The sequence below is a fragment of the Pristiophorus japonicus genome, chromosome 1 (genome assembly GCF_044704955.1).
Source record: "Pristiophorus japonicus isolate sPriJap1 chromosome 1, sPriJap1.hap1, whole genome shotgun sequence".
NCBI classification, from domain to species: domain Eukaryota; kingdom Metazoa; phylum Chordata; class Chondrichthyes; family Pristiophoridae; genus Pristiophorus; species Pristiophorus japonicus.
In genome coordinates this window covers 352,446,927-352,461,907 of record NC_091977.1, presented here as the reverse complement: position 1 = coordinate 352,461,907, position 14,981 = coordinate 352,446,927, and the positions used below count along the sequence as shown (strand labels likewise).

The following is a 14,981-nucleotide window of genomic DNA, read 5'->3' as shown; positions in this document are numbered from 1 at the left end:
GAGGGAAGCAATCGCGGAAGTTGCCAACTTGATTCAGGAGTGTGTTTTTCTGGGTTATTAAGTTAGATTTATTAAGGTACTATTAATGACCAGAGTTAGGTAACAGGTTTACCTGTATCTGATAAGATACCCTGTGTTTTCTGGGGTTTTTTGTTTGTTAAATGGTTGATTACTAAATGTATATATTGGAAATAGCATTGTTTCACAAAATTCATTTTGTGCTATTTTAAAAAAAAAAATCATGTTGGTTAACAATGAACTCGAGACAACAAGCACTTTTAATAGATTTTAGAGGCAGCATCGGTGCAATTAATGTGCAGTCAACTATCTGATGACCTACCTGATTTGGCAGGTTGATTATACTAAAATCATGTATGTTTGCTGCCATTCACTCCCTCATCTCTTAGAGGGGGATTAAATTAAATGAGTAATGGTGTTTACTCAATTTTAATGTAACTCATTGTTTCACATCTTTGGGTTTTATTTGCATTAAGAAGGATAGGTTGTTGTATAAATAAAAGCATGAGAAACATCGAGTGAAATGGGCATTAGGCCCATCAAAATTCATCTCTCCAGTATCATCATTCTTAAATTTTGTACTATCAAGCTTCATTTTGAAGGTTTTAGCTTCCACTACTCTGCCTGGGGAATATTACAACATGTATCACTGATATCTATTTTAAATTAATTCCCACTAATTTAAATGTATGTCCTATGGTTCTGTTTTTCAAGCTTAATTTGAAATATATTCTGCCTTCAAACAAGCAGTATTTGTTTATACCTCCAATGAGGTAACATTTGCCTCTCCGAACTATCTGCTTTCAAGAGGGTGGAAGCTTAACTTTGAATAATTCCTCGTAGCTCATCCGATACCTTTTTGGGGTGAGTACTGGTGCTCCGATTTTTTTCACTCTCAATTTCAGAATTACTGGAGGGATGAATTTTGATGAGCCTAATGCCCATTTCTCAATGTTTCTCATGCTTTTAGTTATACAACATAGGTTATTAACCATCCTCCTTAATGCAAATAAAACCCAAAGATGTGAAACAATGAGTTCAATTCAATTTCTTTGAGTATACACCTCTTTGCTGATTTTATTTGAATTTCTGGATAGTTTAGTTTTTTTTCCTCTCACTTCTTCTCCTCGTTCTCTCTCAGATACTGTGTTTGTGTACAGTTTTGAATCAATAAGCTGTACTTAAAACAAATTTAATTGAACACTATATAAATGTTATGAATTTACATTGTTAACAACATCCTTGTGTAAATCATTTGCTGCATCTTTGTCTCTCTCACTATCAGACAGCAAATGTGCCTCTCCTCCAGGAGTGGCAGAATAGGTTAGAGATCATTTTAAATGGCCAAAACATTCTATATAGTGTTACGAGTACCTGGTGGGAATATTGTCTGTGTGCTATGTGTATTAAAGTCTAATCATTACCAATTTTACCGCAATCTAATGTTTACTTGGGAACGACATTAGTAATGTAAGAAATGAGATGGATATTTAAAATGATTGTATTCTTCAATTTGCCATCTCATGACTCTTGAGGTATGGTATCTCACCTGAAGTGGTCATCCTTCACGTGGGAGCTTGGACCATAGGGTCCATCTAGCTTAAATATGTAACTTTTTTTTCTTTTTCTCCTTCAGGTGCTGGAGTAGATTTTTCCAGGTGGTGATAGCCCTTACAATACTGTGACAAACTGGCCTTTTTATATATTATATATATATATATATATCTCGATCGATTTTATAGGTGCTGACTTACATAAAACATTGAGCGGAGGACTGAGGCGCATTGTATGCCCATTGAAATGATACTGATTTTAAAAGAAAATGTATAGTAGACTAAACTCTGGTGTAAAAGTTTCTACTGACGACAGTGCAAACCGACAGACTGTTAACTCATTTGAGACTGTAACAATCGCAACACACATTTAATATGTCTTGAGATGTGTTAACAATTCAGGTATCACACTTTACACATGCAAATTTCAATACCACACACTTTTTTAAAAAAAACAGTCATTTTCTGTTGTTTTCTGGCCTTTAATTGACCGTGGGATATTTGTAGGAACAGTTCGTCTCAAGCTGGCCTCAATAACACACAGCAATTAGACATTGTGGTAAAGTTAAACATAACTATATATGATCATACGTTGTGCAATACATGCTATAACACTCCTGTCCTTATAACTGAGTATTCTCTGACTTGCAGTGAATACGCCACATTGTTCCTTACTTTTTGCAGCATTATTTCCACAATATTAACACTGTATGGAGTAAAATAGCTTCCCTACCAAGTCAGTGATTGTAAGTGTTGAGAGTTTATTTGGCAACGGTATCGCAGCTAAACATATTCCGATTCTCAGCTCATATCTGCACCTATTCATGAACTTTCAAAACAGGGTCACCGGGTAATGATCAAGAATCGAAACAATGCCATGAGCCGAGTCCATGATCAGATCAGCCATGATCTTATTAAATGGCGGAGCAGGTTTGAGGGGCCAGGTGGCCTACTCCTGCTCCTATTATGTTTCTTATGTAAATAAACGACCATATTTTTGGCTGGGTCCAGATAATTAAATTACAAAGAAGCATACATAAATAAATAAAGTATAAATGCTTTTAAAAATATAATCAAATTCTGATAAAATGTACTTGAAAGTAACAGCACTTCTTGGGATTCTTTTTTTCCACTTATGTTGAGAAGCAATACAAGTTATTAAAAAAATGGAAAGTAACCCATATTTTGGCCAGCGGTTTCTGCGTCTGTTAAGATAGCACGGTCTCACTTTGTGTTGCCCTCTACCTTAGCATCTCGTTTGCCAAGTTATGCTGGCCATAGTGTATTGTGGACAAATTGCGTTCGCACAACCATGCCCTCTAAATGGTGGGGACTGTACCAATCTAATTCTGTTGAGGGACGAAGTCTGCCATAAACAATCCCACAATGGCATTATAGTAAGAAATGGGAGTTCTCCGATTGTCCTGGTTATTCCCATCAACAAAACTACTAAAACTGGTCATTCATCTCATTTGATGAATTTCAAATTGGCTACTGCACTTGTCTACATAACTGTGACTACTCTTCAATTTCTACTCTTCAGTATTTGCTAGGGAGACTAACTAGATGGGTATGACATTAGAAGAGATCAAAAAAGATATAAAGGCATTTAAAATAGAAAAGGGGATACAATTGATAAACTAATCAAACTTAGAGAGGATACATTTGCGCATGTTAAAAATTAGGGAGGAGATAGCAGAGGCTATAGTGCTCGAGGACGAGAGCTAATTTGATTCCTATATTTTTTAAGTGAGGTAGAACAAGTCCAGGGGACTATAGATCAGCTAGCTTAATGTCAGTGGTAGGAAAGATAATGGAATCTTTACTCAATGATGTAATAGAAAAACAGTTACAAAACAAAATATAATAAATGGTGGTAAATCCATTATTAAGGAAGTGATAACTGGGCTCTTAAATCATAAAATGATTAGGCAGAGTCAACGTGGTTCAATGAAAGGGAAATCGTGTTTGACAGTGTTTTGAGGATGTAATTAAAAGGGTAGATAAAGGGGAACCAGTGGATTTCCAAAAGACATTCAATAAGGTGCCACATAAGTCCCAGCAGATTGGAAGGTAGCAAATGTAGCACCGCTATTCAAGAAAGGAGGGAGAGAGAAAATGGGAAACTACAGACCAGTTAGCCTGACATCAGAAAAATGCTGGAATCCGTTAAGGAAGTGGTAGCAGGGTATTTTGAAAATCATAACATGATTAGACAGAGTTAATATAGTTTAAATGTATTAGTTTTTTGAGGGTCGTTCAGTCCGACTGCCTGCCTCTCTTCATGGTTACGTTCGAGCCAGGGTATCCCTGGAGATGGAACACGCGGTATCCACCGGTACGCTCACTACCTTCTGTGAGCAGTTGGCGCTGGAGGGACTGGAGTGCATTATCATGCCTGGCAAACACATTTTAATTTGATCCTTTAATGTTAAAAGTTTAATTTGTTGGTTTTATTGCCTCCTTAAAGGGTGCACTTTTACTAATGTTTTACAAAAATAGTTGTAACTAGCAGGGTAGATAAAAGGGAACCAGCGGACATAATATATTTGGATTTTAAGGGAACCAGCGGACATAATATATTTGGATTTATAAAAGCCATTTGATAAAGTGCCACATTAAAGGTTGTTATACGCGATAAGGGCTCATGGGATTGGGGTAATATATTAGGATGGATAGGGGATTGGTTAACGGACAGAAAAGAAAGTTGAGATGAATGGGTCTTTTTCAAGTTGGCGGTGGGGTGCTGCAAGGATCAGTGCTGGGGCCTCAGTAATTTACAATCTATTAATGACCTAGATGAAGGGGCTGAGTATAATGTATCCCAAGTTTGCTGATGATACAAAGCTAGGTGGGACAGTAACCTGTGAGGAGAACACAAAGCATCTGCAAAGGGATATCGATAGACTAAGTGAGCAGGCAGTAAGGTGGCAGATGGAGTATAATGTAGGGAAATGTGAGGTTATTCACTTTGGTAGAAAGAATAGAAAAACAGAATTTTTTAAAAATGGTGAGAAACATTTAAATGTTGGTGTTCAGAGATTTGGGTGACCTTGTGCAGGAAACAGAAAGCGAGCATGCAGGTTTAGCCAGCAATAAGGAAGGCAAATGGCACGTTGTCCTTTTATTGCAAGGAGGTTAGAGTATAAGAGTAAGTCAGTCATGCTTCAATTGTACAGGGCCTTGCTGAGACCACACCTGGAGTACTGTGCACAATTTTGGTGTCCTTTGGAATTCTCTACTCCCAGAGAGCTGTGGAGGCTGGGTCATTGAATATATTTAAGATGGCGATAGACAGATTTTTGAATGATAAGGGAGTCGAGGGTTATGAGGAGCAGTCAGGGAAGTGGAATTGAGGCCAAGATCAGATTAGCCATGATCTTGAATGGTGGAGTAGGCCAAATGGCCTCCTCCTGCTCATATTTCTTATGTTCTTATCTAAGGAAGGATATACTTGCCTTGGAGGCAATGCAACACAGGTTCACTAGATTGAATCCTGGGATGCGAGGGCTGTCTTATGATGAGAGATTGTGTAAAATGGGCCTATACTCTATGGAGTTTAGAAGAATGAGAGGTGATCTCATTGAAGCATACAAGATTCTGAAGGGGAGTGACAGGGTAGATGCTGAGCGGTTGTTTCCCCTGGCTGGAGTGTCTAGAACTAGGGGACATAGTCTCAGGATAAGGGGTAGGCCATTTAAGACAGAAGAGGAGGAATTTCTTCATTCAGATGGTTGTGAATCTTTGGAATTCTCTTCCCCAGAGGGCTGTGGATGCTGAGTCTCTGAATATGTTCAAGGCTGAGATAGATAGATTTTTGGAGACTTTGGGAAATCAAGGGATATGGAGATCGGGCGGGAAAGTGGGGTTGAGGTCGATGATCAGCCGTGATCTTATTGAATGGTGGAGCAGGCTCGTGGGGCCGTATGGCCTACTCCTATTTCTTATGTAGTCAGCATGTATTTCAAGTGTCCAACTTATTGAATTTTTTGAATAAGTAACAAAGGTAATACAGTAGATGTAATATATTTTGGATTCGATAAGGTACCGCATTTTTAGATTCATGACTATGGTTGGAGCTTGTGGAGTCATGGGACATGTAGCAGAATGGACAGAAAGCTGGCAACAAAACTGAAAACAGTAGGGGTTAAGGGTGGCTACTCAGATTGGCAAAGGTCAGTACTAGGACCACTGTTCAGAATTTACATCAATGATTTGGACTCTGGAAAAAATAATACAATTTCTAAATTTGTGGATGACGCCAAATTAGGAGGTGTAGTTAATACAAGGAAGAATGTAACAACATTTTGCAAGCTATTAGTAAGCTTGAAGAATGGGTGTAATTGACAAATTAATTTCATCATGGATAAGTATGTAGTGGTACATTTTGGTAGGAAGAATGAGGAGGCCAGATACTGCTTGGATAATGGGCTAGAGGAGTATAGGGCTGCAGGGGTACAGATACACAAATCATTAAAAGTAGTGATGCAGGTTAATAAGCCCATAATAAAAGAAAACTAATCACTGGGTTTAGAGGGATAGAATTGAAAAAAAGAGACGTATGTTAACCTTGTATTGAATCGTGGTTAGAGCACATCTGGAGTTCTCGTCTCCATATTTTAAAGGATATAGAGGCATTGGATAAGGTGTAAACATTCCCAGTGCTGATACCAGAACTGAGGGGATATCACTATCAGGAAAGACTGAACAGGCTGGGGCTCTTTAGAAGAGAGAAGGCTAAGGGGTGACCTGATGGAGGCCTTTAAGGTAATGAAAGAGTTTGATAGGCTAGATAGAAAGAAAATGTTTCCACATGTGGGGGAGTCCAAAACTAGAGGTCATAAATATAAGATAGTTACTAATCAATCCAATAGGGAATTCAGAAGAAACTTCTTTACACAAAGCGTGCTAAGATTGTGGAACGCGCTACCACGAGGAGTAGTTGAGGCAAATAACATAAATGCATTTAAGGGGAAGCTAGATAAGCACATGAGGAAGAAATGTATAGAGGATATGCTGATGGAGTTAGATGAAGTAGGGTGGGAGGGGGGGTTGTATGGAGCCTAAATGCCGGCACAGGCAAGTTGGACGGAATGACCTGTTTCTGTGCTGTACACTTGCTGTAAAAAAATTAATCCATTTCATGTGCAGTGCAAAGGGTGTCCAAATGTGCTGAAGCTCGATATAAATGCAAGTTTGTTCTTGTGTCCAAACACTCCTGAGATCTCCAAACTCTGAAGATTGGGGTTCAAACTGAAACATTCCTGATTTGTATAGCTCTGCATCATACCAAATGGTAGATATACCCAATGCGTCATTTGGGAAGTGGTCTAAATTTAATATCATTAATCATTAGAATGCAATCTAATATGATAACTCTTGCAATCATGGTCCGAAATGATAGCAAACACTTCGGATGGCTATTTTCAGCTCTGACTAGGATGTGGCCTGATGCCCGTTAACAGCATAGATTTAATCTATGGGCTAGATTTTTCATTATTTTTGCATGCCCGCTGCCCACTTAACTTCCATTTTAATGCTGAAATGAGGTCTAACGCCCATATATCGCCCATTTAACCACAAAATGGAAAGTAACGCCCATTTCTCGGTCACTTCTGGCATGTACGTAACACTGATTTTAAAAAAATAATACCGCCTGCCCACTTTCTTTGGGCGGAAAGATCAGAATGTGTGACACCAACGCCCATAATATCGCCCAGCCTTACTTTTGGCACGTAATTAACGCCGAGATTTAATCATGCTGCCCGGCCACTGATTTTGTCGTAAAGATAACATTTGCCGAAACGAACGCCCAGAAAATCACCCATCCTTATTTTCGGCGTCTCGCCGACAATATCGCTCGCCGAAAAAACCGCTGTGAAAAAGTTGAACTGACCAGAACTACTCTCAGCGGTATGGACACCATTTTCTAAATCTCCGGTCGCATCACTGCTGCCCTGCTTCAACTTTGGGGGAGTTTGGATGTACTCTGGAGGTCATGTGAACATCTGAACAAACATCTTATCATACTGTGGACAATTGGAATTTACTTTAGGTGTCTTTGAATGAACAATAAATGTCCCCACTATCGGTGTAATATTGATGGGCCTCATTCCAATAGCTGTCATTTCTCAGCCTGTCTTGATGACCACTCACATGCTGCAGACTCGAGATGGCAGAGGTACATTCGACAGCGTTATGTGCCTAATGTAAGACTTGCCAGACTGATGAGGAGGACCAGACTTTACACCTCCCCCCCCCCCCCCCCCGCCCCTCCTCCTGCACTTAAAGGGAGAAGCAGTCTTACCTCAACTTGCCCGACACCACCTGCCTTAGGAGACAACCTCCTTGTGGAAGCGCAATCAGTGAGATATGCCAGCTCATCAGGGGAGATCTGCAGTCTGCTAGCACCATCAGGACTGCATTGTCTGTCGAAGTCAAGGTCACCGCGGCACTTTTGTTCTACGCGTCGGGTTCCTTTCAGGCCTCAGCTGGCGACAGTTGTGCTTTATCTCAGCATGCCACACATTGCTGCATTAGACAGGTCACTGAAATCCTTTACGCACGTAGGATGGACTTTATCAGCTTCCCCATGACCAGGGAGACTCAGACTGAGAGGGCTTTAGGATTCTACCAAATTGCTGACTTCCCCCAAGGTGCAGGGAGCAATAGACTGTACGCACATCGCCGTGCGGGCACCTTTTCAGGATGCAGAGGTTTTTAGGAACCGCAAGTGATTCCACTCCCTGAAGATCGACACCAGCAAATAATTATGGCAGTGAATGCTAAATTTCCGGGCAGAATCCATGATGCTCTCATCCTGCATGAGAGCGCTGTATTTGACATGTTTACCAGTCAGCCACAAGGTCAATGCTGGATGCTTGGTGACACAGGATATGGCCTGGCCACCTGGCTGATGACCCCCGCCCCTGCGTGACACCCACACCGAAGCCGAGATATGATACGAGAGCCACATATCCACTCGCAATATCGTGAAGAAAACCATTGGAGTGCTTAAACAGCGCTTTAGATGCCTGGACCACTCAGGAGGCGAGTTCCAATACCACCCTGAGCAGGTAGCTCAATTCGTGGTGGTGTGCTCCATGCTGCACAACTTGGCTATCGGGAGGGGGCAAGAATTGCCAGAAGGGTCTTGCGGTCCACCTCAGGAGAGAGGTACGAGGAGGTGGATGCTGACCTCGAGCCAGAAAATCAGGCTGACTATGAAACCATGCCCCCCCCCCCCGACTGCAGGAAAGGGCTCGTGGTGGCTACATAGCTGCAAGACTCTTAGGTCAGCAGCTCATAAATGAGCAATTTGCCTGAAAGAACTTTGGTGGTATTTACAAAGCTGCAACACTGCTGGGTGTGCAAGTCATACATCAATGGTGTGCATCACCTTGGTGATGACTTGAATCAAATTAAACTAAGTGTAATTATACCTTTTCATGTTAAGGAATCACCAGTATGTAATGGTGCAGCTATCTGAGACAATGCACAACAAGGTTATGTTAAATAAAAAAACATTTAATCCGACCATTTGTCTGAAATCATAAGTATATCTGTTTTTTAAAAAAAAAACACCCTGCCCCACCCCACAACAAATTTCATACTTGCATCATTACAATGATCCCCATTTCCTGCAAAAAGAACATAAATGCAAACCAACAAGGTAGCAGCAACCTTAAAAATATGCCCCAGACAACACCTGCGGCCATACACCTCACTTTTTCCTTCTCCCTTCCCCTTCCCCTCCTGACTCCAAGCCGCCTGGCCGAGGAGCTCCTCAGACGCTGCTTCATTGGGGGGGATGACGGCAGAACCGCTGCTTGGACAGATACGGGAGTGGACGATCCCGAGGTGGGAACGTGCTCCCAGCCAGAAACAAGATCTTCCACATGGCTCTCGTGTCGTTGGCAATGGGGGTGCGGCACCTTGGGGTGCAGTGCTGTGCTCTGGGAGCCCTCTGCCACCAGTGTTCCTGGCTAACAACTCCAGGGCTGTCTCCATCCCTTCCATGTTGTATATTATCTTTTGGACAAAAACTCAATGCCAACTACGTTCTTGGTGCTTAGTAGGCTTTTTGCTGCTGGTGAATCTCCCACAACAGCCAGACAAGCACACACCACACCCCCACACGCTTTCGGTCCCTCTCTGCTCCCTCTCTCTCTGTCTCTTCTGCGCATGTAATGATGACCCCTGACATCCTGAAATGCGGGAAACTAGTGTTGCCATGCCATTGCTATGGTCGGCAACACTTTACAGCAGGTGGTCAGAGAGATCTAACGCTAACGCCCATTTCAGATCGCTCACGGTAATGCCCATTTTTTTTTAATGGAAACTAGGGGGTTTGAAAATGGGCAATAATCCAGCGATCTGAAAACTCATATTTACCGCCCACGCCAGCAATAACGCCCATTTTTGGGCGATCTGCACAAAAGTGGAAAATGTAGCCCTATATGTGGTATACCTGAAAAATCTTCATTCCCTCAGAGGGAATACACTAGATATTTCATAGAATTTTTGCTTGTTTTCTTTTTAAAAGAAATGTGGAAATCGTAATCACAAGTCAACCCCCTGTGATCACATGTACACCTGTTCTTCTGCTTACAGTAACTTTAAAAAAACCTTTGCATAATACAATGGCATGACCTATGATGAGCTTGGATAATCAGCTGAGCTGCAGGAACTTAAATGAGTGCGTCCTCTGTTGTAACCTGCCCCTAATTACAATGTGGGCTGTGGCTGATTGTGTATTTTCCTTTGTCTTAAAATTCTGCTGTATTATTTGAAGGTACGATGCACTGTATACAAATTCAACAAGCAGATATTTTGTTGCTGACTTTTGAATGGCACAGCCAAAATAAGTATTGAGCATCTAGTATAGCACCTTGTAAGCAATGTAGTCCATCTGATTATTGAGATTACTTCTATCTTCATTATGCTCTTTGTCCTACCTGTATCTAATCACTTTTGCTCACCCCCCCCCCCCCTGCCAATAGCTGTGAATTACAAGGTGCAGCATTGAGCCATATAGACCAGGGGGATTTCATGGTCTGTTCTTTATGTTGCCTGATTACTATCCAAAGGTCCACTGCACAGTATGGGGAAAATAGGAAAGGAGTAGGTCATTCAGGCCCTCGAGCCTGCTCCACGATTCAATGAGATTATGGCTCATCTGGGACATAACCCCCGATACCCTGCGTTTGCCCCATATCCCTTAATACCTTTTGGTTAGCAGACAGCTATTCATCTCTGATTTAAAATTATTAGTTGATCTAGCATCAATTGCTGTTTGCAGAAGAGAGTTCCAAACTTTTCCCACCCTTTATGTGTAGAAGTGTTCCCTAATTTCACTTCTGAAAGGTCTGGCTCTAATTTTTAGACTATGCCCCCTAATCCTAGAATCCCCAACCAACTGAAATAGTTTCTCTCTTTACCCAATCTGTTACCCTTAATATCTTAAACTTCGATCAGATCATCTCTTAACCTTGTAAATTCTAAGGAATACAACCCTGATTTGTTTAATCTCTCCTCGCAACTTAATCCTTGGAGTCTGGGTATCATTCTGGTAAACCTACGCTGCACTCCCTTCAAGGCCAATATATCCTTCCTAAGGTGTGTTGCGCAGAACTATTCACAGTACTCCCAGGTGTGGTCTAACCATAGTTTTGTATAGCTGCAGCATAACTTCTACCCCCTTGTATTCTAGTCCTCCAGGTATAAAGGCCAAAGGATTCTGGGGAGATCCCAGCAGATTGGAAAACCGCAATTTGTAATGTAATGTAATGCCCCAATTTTTTTTTTTTAAAAGGAGGCCGACAGAAAGCTGGAAAATATAGACCAATTAGCCTAACATCTGTCTTTGTGAAAATGCTGGAGTCCATTATTAAGGAAGCAATAGCAGGACATTTGGAAAAGCATGATTCAATCAAGCAGAATCAACATGGTTTTATGAAAGGGCAATCATGTTTGACAAATTTGCTGGAGTTCTTTGAGGATGCAACGAGCAGGGTGGATAAAGGGGAACCAGTGGATGTGGTGTATTTGGATTTCCAGAAGGCATTCAGTAAGGTGCCACATAAGAGGTTACTGCACAAGATAAAAATTCACGGGTTGGGGGTAATATATTAGCATGGATATGGGATTGGCGAACTAACACAAGAGAGTCGGGATAAATGGGTCATTCTCGGGTTGGCAATCAGTAAATAGTGGGCTGCCGCAGGGATCCGTGCTGGTGCCTCAACTATTTACAATCAAAATTAATGACTTGGATGAAGGGACCGAGTGTAATGTAGCCAAGTTTCCTGATAATACAAAGATGGGTGGGAGAGAAAATTGTGAGGAGGACACACACAATCTGCAAAGGGATATAGACAGGCTAAGTGAGTGGGCAAAAATTTGGCGATGAATTATAATGTGAGGATATCCACTTGGCAGAAAAAATAGAAAAGCAAATTATAAGTTAAATGGAGAAAAATTGCAAAATGCTTCAGTACAGATGGACCTGGGGGTCCTTGTGCATGAAACACCCCAAAAAGTTAGTATGCAGGTACAGCAAGTAATCAGGAAGGCAAATGGAATGTTGGCATTTATTGCAAGGGGGATAGAGTATAAAAGCAGAAGTCCTGCTACAACTGTATAGGGTGAGGCCACACCTGGAGTACTGCGTACAGTTTTGGTCTCCGTATTTAAGGAAGGATATACTTGCATTGGAGGCTGTTCAGAGAAGGTTCACGGGGTTGACTTATGAAGGTAGGTTGGTCCTATACTCCATTGGAGTTCAGAAGAATGAAAGGTGATCTTATCGAAACATATAAGATAATGAGGGGGCTCGACATGGTGGATGCAGAGAGGATATTTCCAGTCATGGGTGAAACTAAAACTAGAGGACATAGTCTCAGAATAAGGGGCCGCCCATTTAAAACTCGGATGAGGAATTTCTTCTGAGGGTTGTAAATCTGTGGAATTCTCTGCCCCAGAGAGTTGTGGAGGCTGGGTCATTGAATATATTTAAAGCGGAGATAGCACATGTTTGAGCGATAAGGGGTTATGGGGAGCGGGCACAGAAGTGGAGCTGAGTCCATGATCAGATCAACCATGATCTTATTAAATGGTGGAGCAGGCTCGAGGGTTCAAATGGCCTACTCCTGCTCCTAGTTCTTAAGTTCTTAGCCTTTTGAATTATTTTCTGTACCTGTTCATGACATTTTAATGATCAGTGGATCTGAATCCCCAAGTCTATTTGGACCTCTACTGTTGTTAGCCATCACCATTTAGAAAGTACCCTGTTCAGTTCTTTTTGGTTCAAAAGTGGATGATCTCACATTTGCCTACATTGAAATCCATTTGCCATAGTTTTGCCCACTCACTTAATCTGCCAATATCCCTTTTGTAATTTTATGCTTTCATCTACACTGCCTACAATTCCACCTATCCTTTTGTCTTTGGCAAATGTCTTTCTATGCCATCATCCAAGTAGTTAACATACTGTGACAAGACGAGGCCCCAACACAGATCCCTGCTAGACACCACTAGTCACATCCTGCCAATTTGAGAACCAACCATTATCCCTAGTGCCTGTCTCCTCCCACTCAGTCAATTTCCTAACCAGGTCAGTAATTTGCCCTCAATTCCCTGGGCTTTGACCTTTGTGAACAGTCTTTTATGTGGGACTTTATTAAATGCCTTCTGGAATTCCATATAAATAACATCCATAGACATACCATTGTCCACTACTTCAGTCACCTCTTCAAAAAATTCAATCAGTTTTGTCCGGCATGTCCTACCTTTCACAAATCCATGCTGGCTCTCTCTGATCAACTGAGAATTTGAGAGGTGTTCAGTCACCCTATCCATAATTATAGACTCTAGCAATTTTCCGAAAACAGATGTTAGGCTAACCGGGCTAGAATTCCCTAGCTTCCCTCTTCATTTTTAACTAGCTGAATGACATGCGTATTTTTCCAATCTGAAGAAATGGTTCCTGAATCGAGAGACCTTTGGGATGTTATATTGCATAAAAGATGTATATAATTCCCACATGGTTGACACTGCTGTTGTAAGTAGTCCGATTAACCCTTTTCATACAACGTTAAAGACCTAAGTTTTTGTCAAATGTATCTGAAGGATCCAAGCACTCTACAAGATATCAGAAGCAGACCTTAAAATGGGAAAGCAACAGTTTAGTAAATTAGCAATACTGCATACTTCCATTTCCACTCTTGCCTCATCCCCACTGTAGCTGAAACTTCCTTCTATGTCTTAATCATTTCCAGACTGAAACCCCTATTTGTTGACATCCCAAACTCCACCCTACACAACTCCAAGTTATCCAGAATACTTCATAGTGGTACAGCTCAAGATATAAATAAAATTGAGCCACTAATTTTGTTAATTGTGGTGATTAATATATTTAGTTAGTAAATTCAATCATCATTATTCAATCAATAACTTGGTCATTAAACTGAGTCAGTGATCTAATTAAAATCTCATTAGTCGTCAATCGGTGTATAATGCCTGATTTGAGGGCACTACTGCCAATTAGGATGTTCCCGCTCTCCATAATGCTGTGTCCTGAATATACACACGAGTGCGTGGAGCAGCCCTGCAGAGACACTGTCAGCGCTCCTTTAAAGGGACATGGATACCTTTTTAGGTAAGTTTGGATTTCAGCTTTTGGAGTGTGTGTTTTGAAGTAGTGGCTTGGTGCACTAGATTAAAAAAGTTAAGTGTGCAGGGAGTGCTGCTGGACTTGCAAGGCTTCAGATGGTAAACACAGTCATTTGAGAAGACCGAAAATGCTAGAAATATTCAGCAGGTCAGGCATCATCCATGGAGAAAAAGTTCACGTCTCCGGTCGAGATACTGCCTGACCTGCTGACTATTGCCAGCATTTTCTGCTTTTATTTCAGATTTTCAGCATCCGCAGTATTTGGCCCCTGTGAAGAACACTTGTTCACAGTCCTGGGGGACTCATGGAGATGAAGCAAATGCAGCAAAAGGGATAAGCTTGTCATCGAGGGAAGAGGAGAATGCAACACAGACAGCTCCTTTCATGCCAGGTATTTAGGATGGAATCACCCGCCTGCTGTACCAGTGACCACAACCCCAATTCCACGTTTAACATTTCTCGCTCTCGGGTCTGCGTGCTCTTGCTCTCTCTTGACCGTCCTCTCTCTCCTAGTTAGCCAAAATACAACGTCCTTGCAATAGATGTGAACTGGGACTGCTTTCTCTTCAATCTTCACCCACTGGTTAGATCAGAACTATCTTGAGACTTCTGGGAGCAAAAAATACTTTTGTTCCATTTCATCTATTTTTAACCACTCCCCCAAACAGAAGACTCTTTCCAACCCACCTCTCCCATCTAATTGAAAAATGTCTTGCTCCTTCCATTGGCAAAGAAGA

At 41.5% G+C, this 14,981-nt stretch overlaps 1 protein-coding gene across 3 annotated transcripts in view; it reads left to right on the top strand.

Annotated features, from left to right (window-relative positions):
* The window catches only part of deptor (DEP domain containing MTOR-interacting protein), an 86,621-nt gene that overhangs the window by 2,035 nt on the left and 69,605 nt on the right, over positions 1-14,981 (top strand). The window lies entirely within an intron of this gene.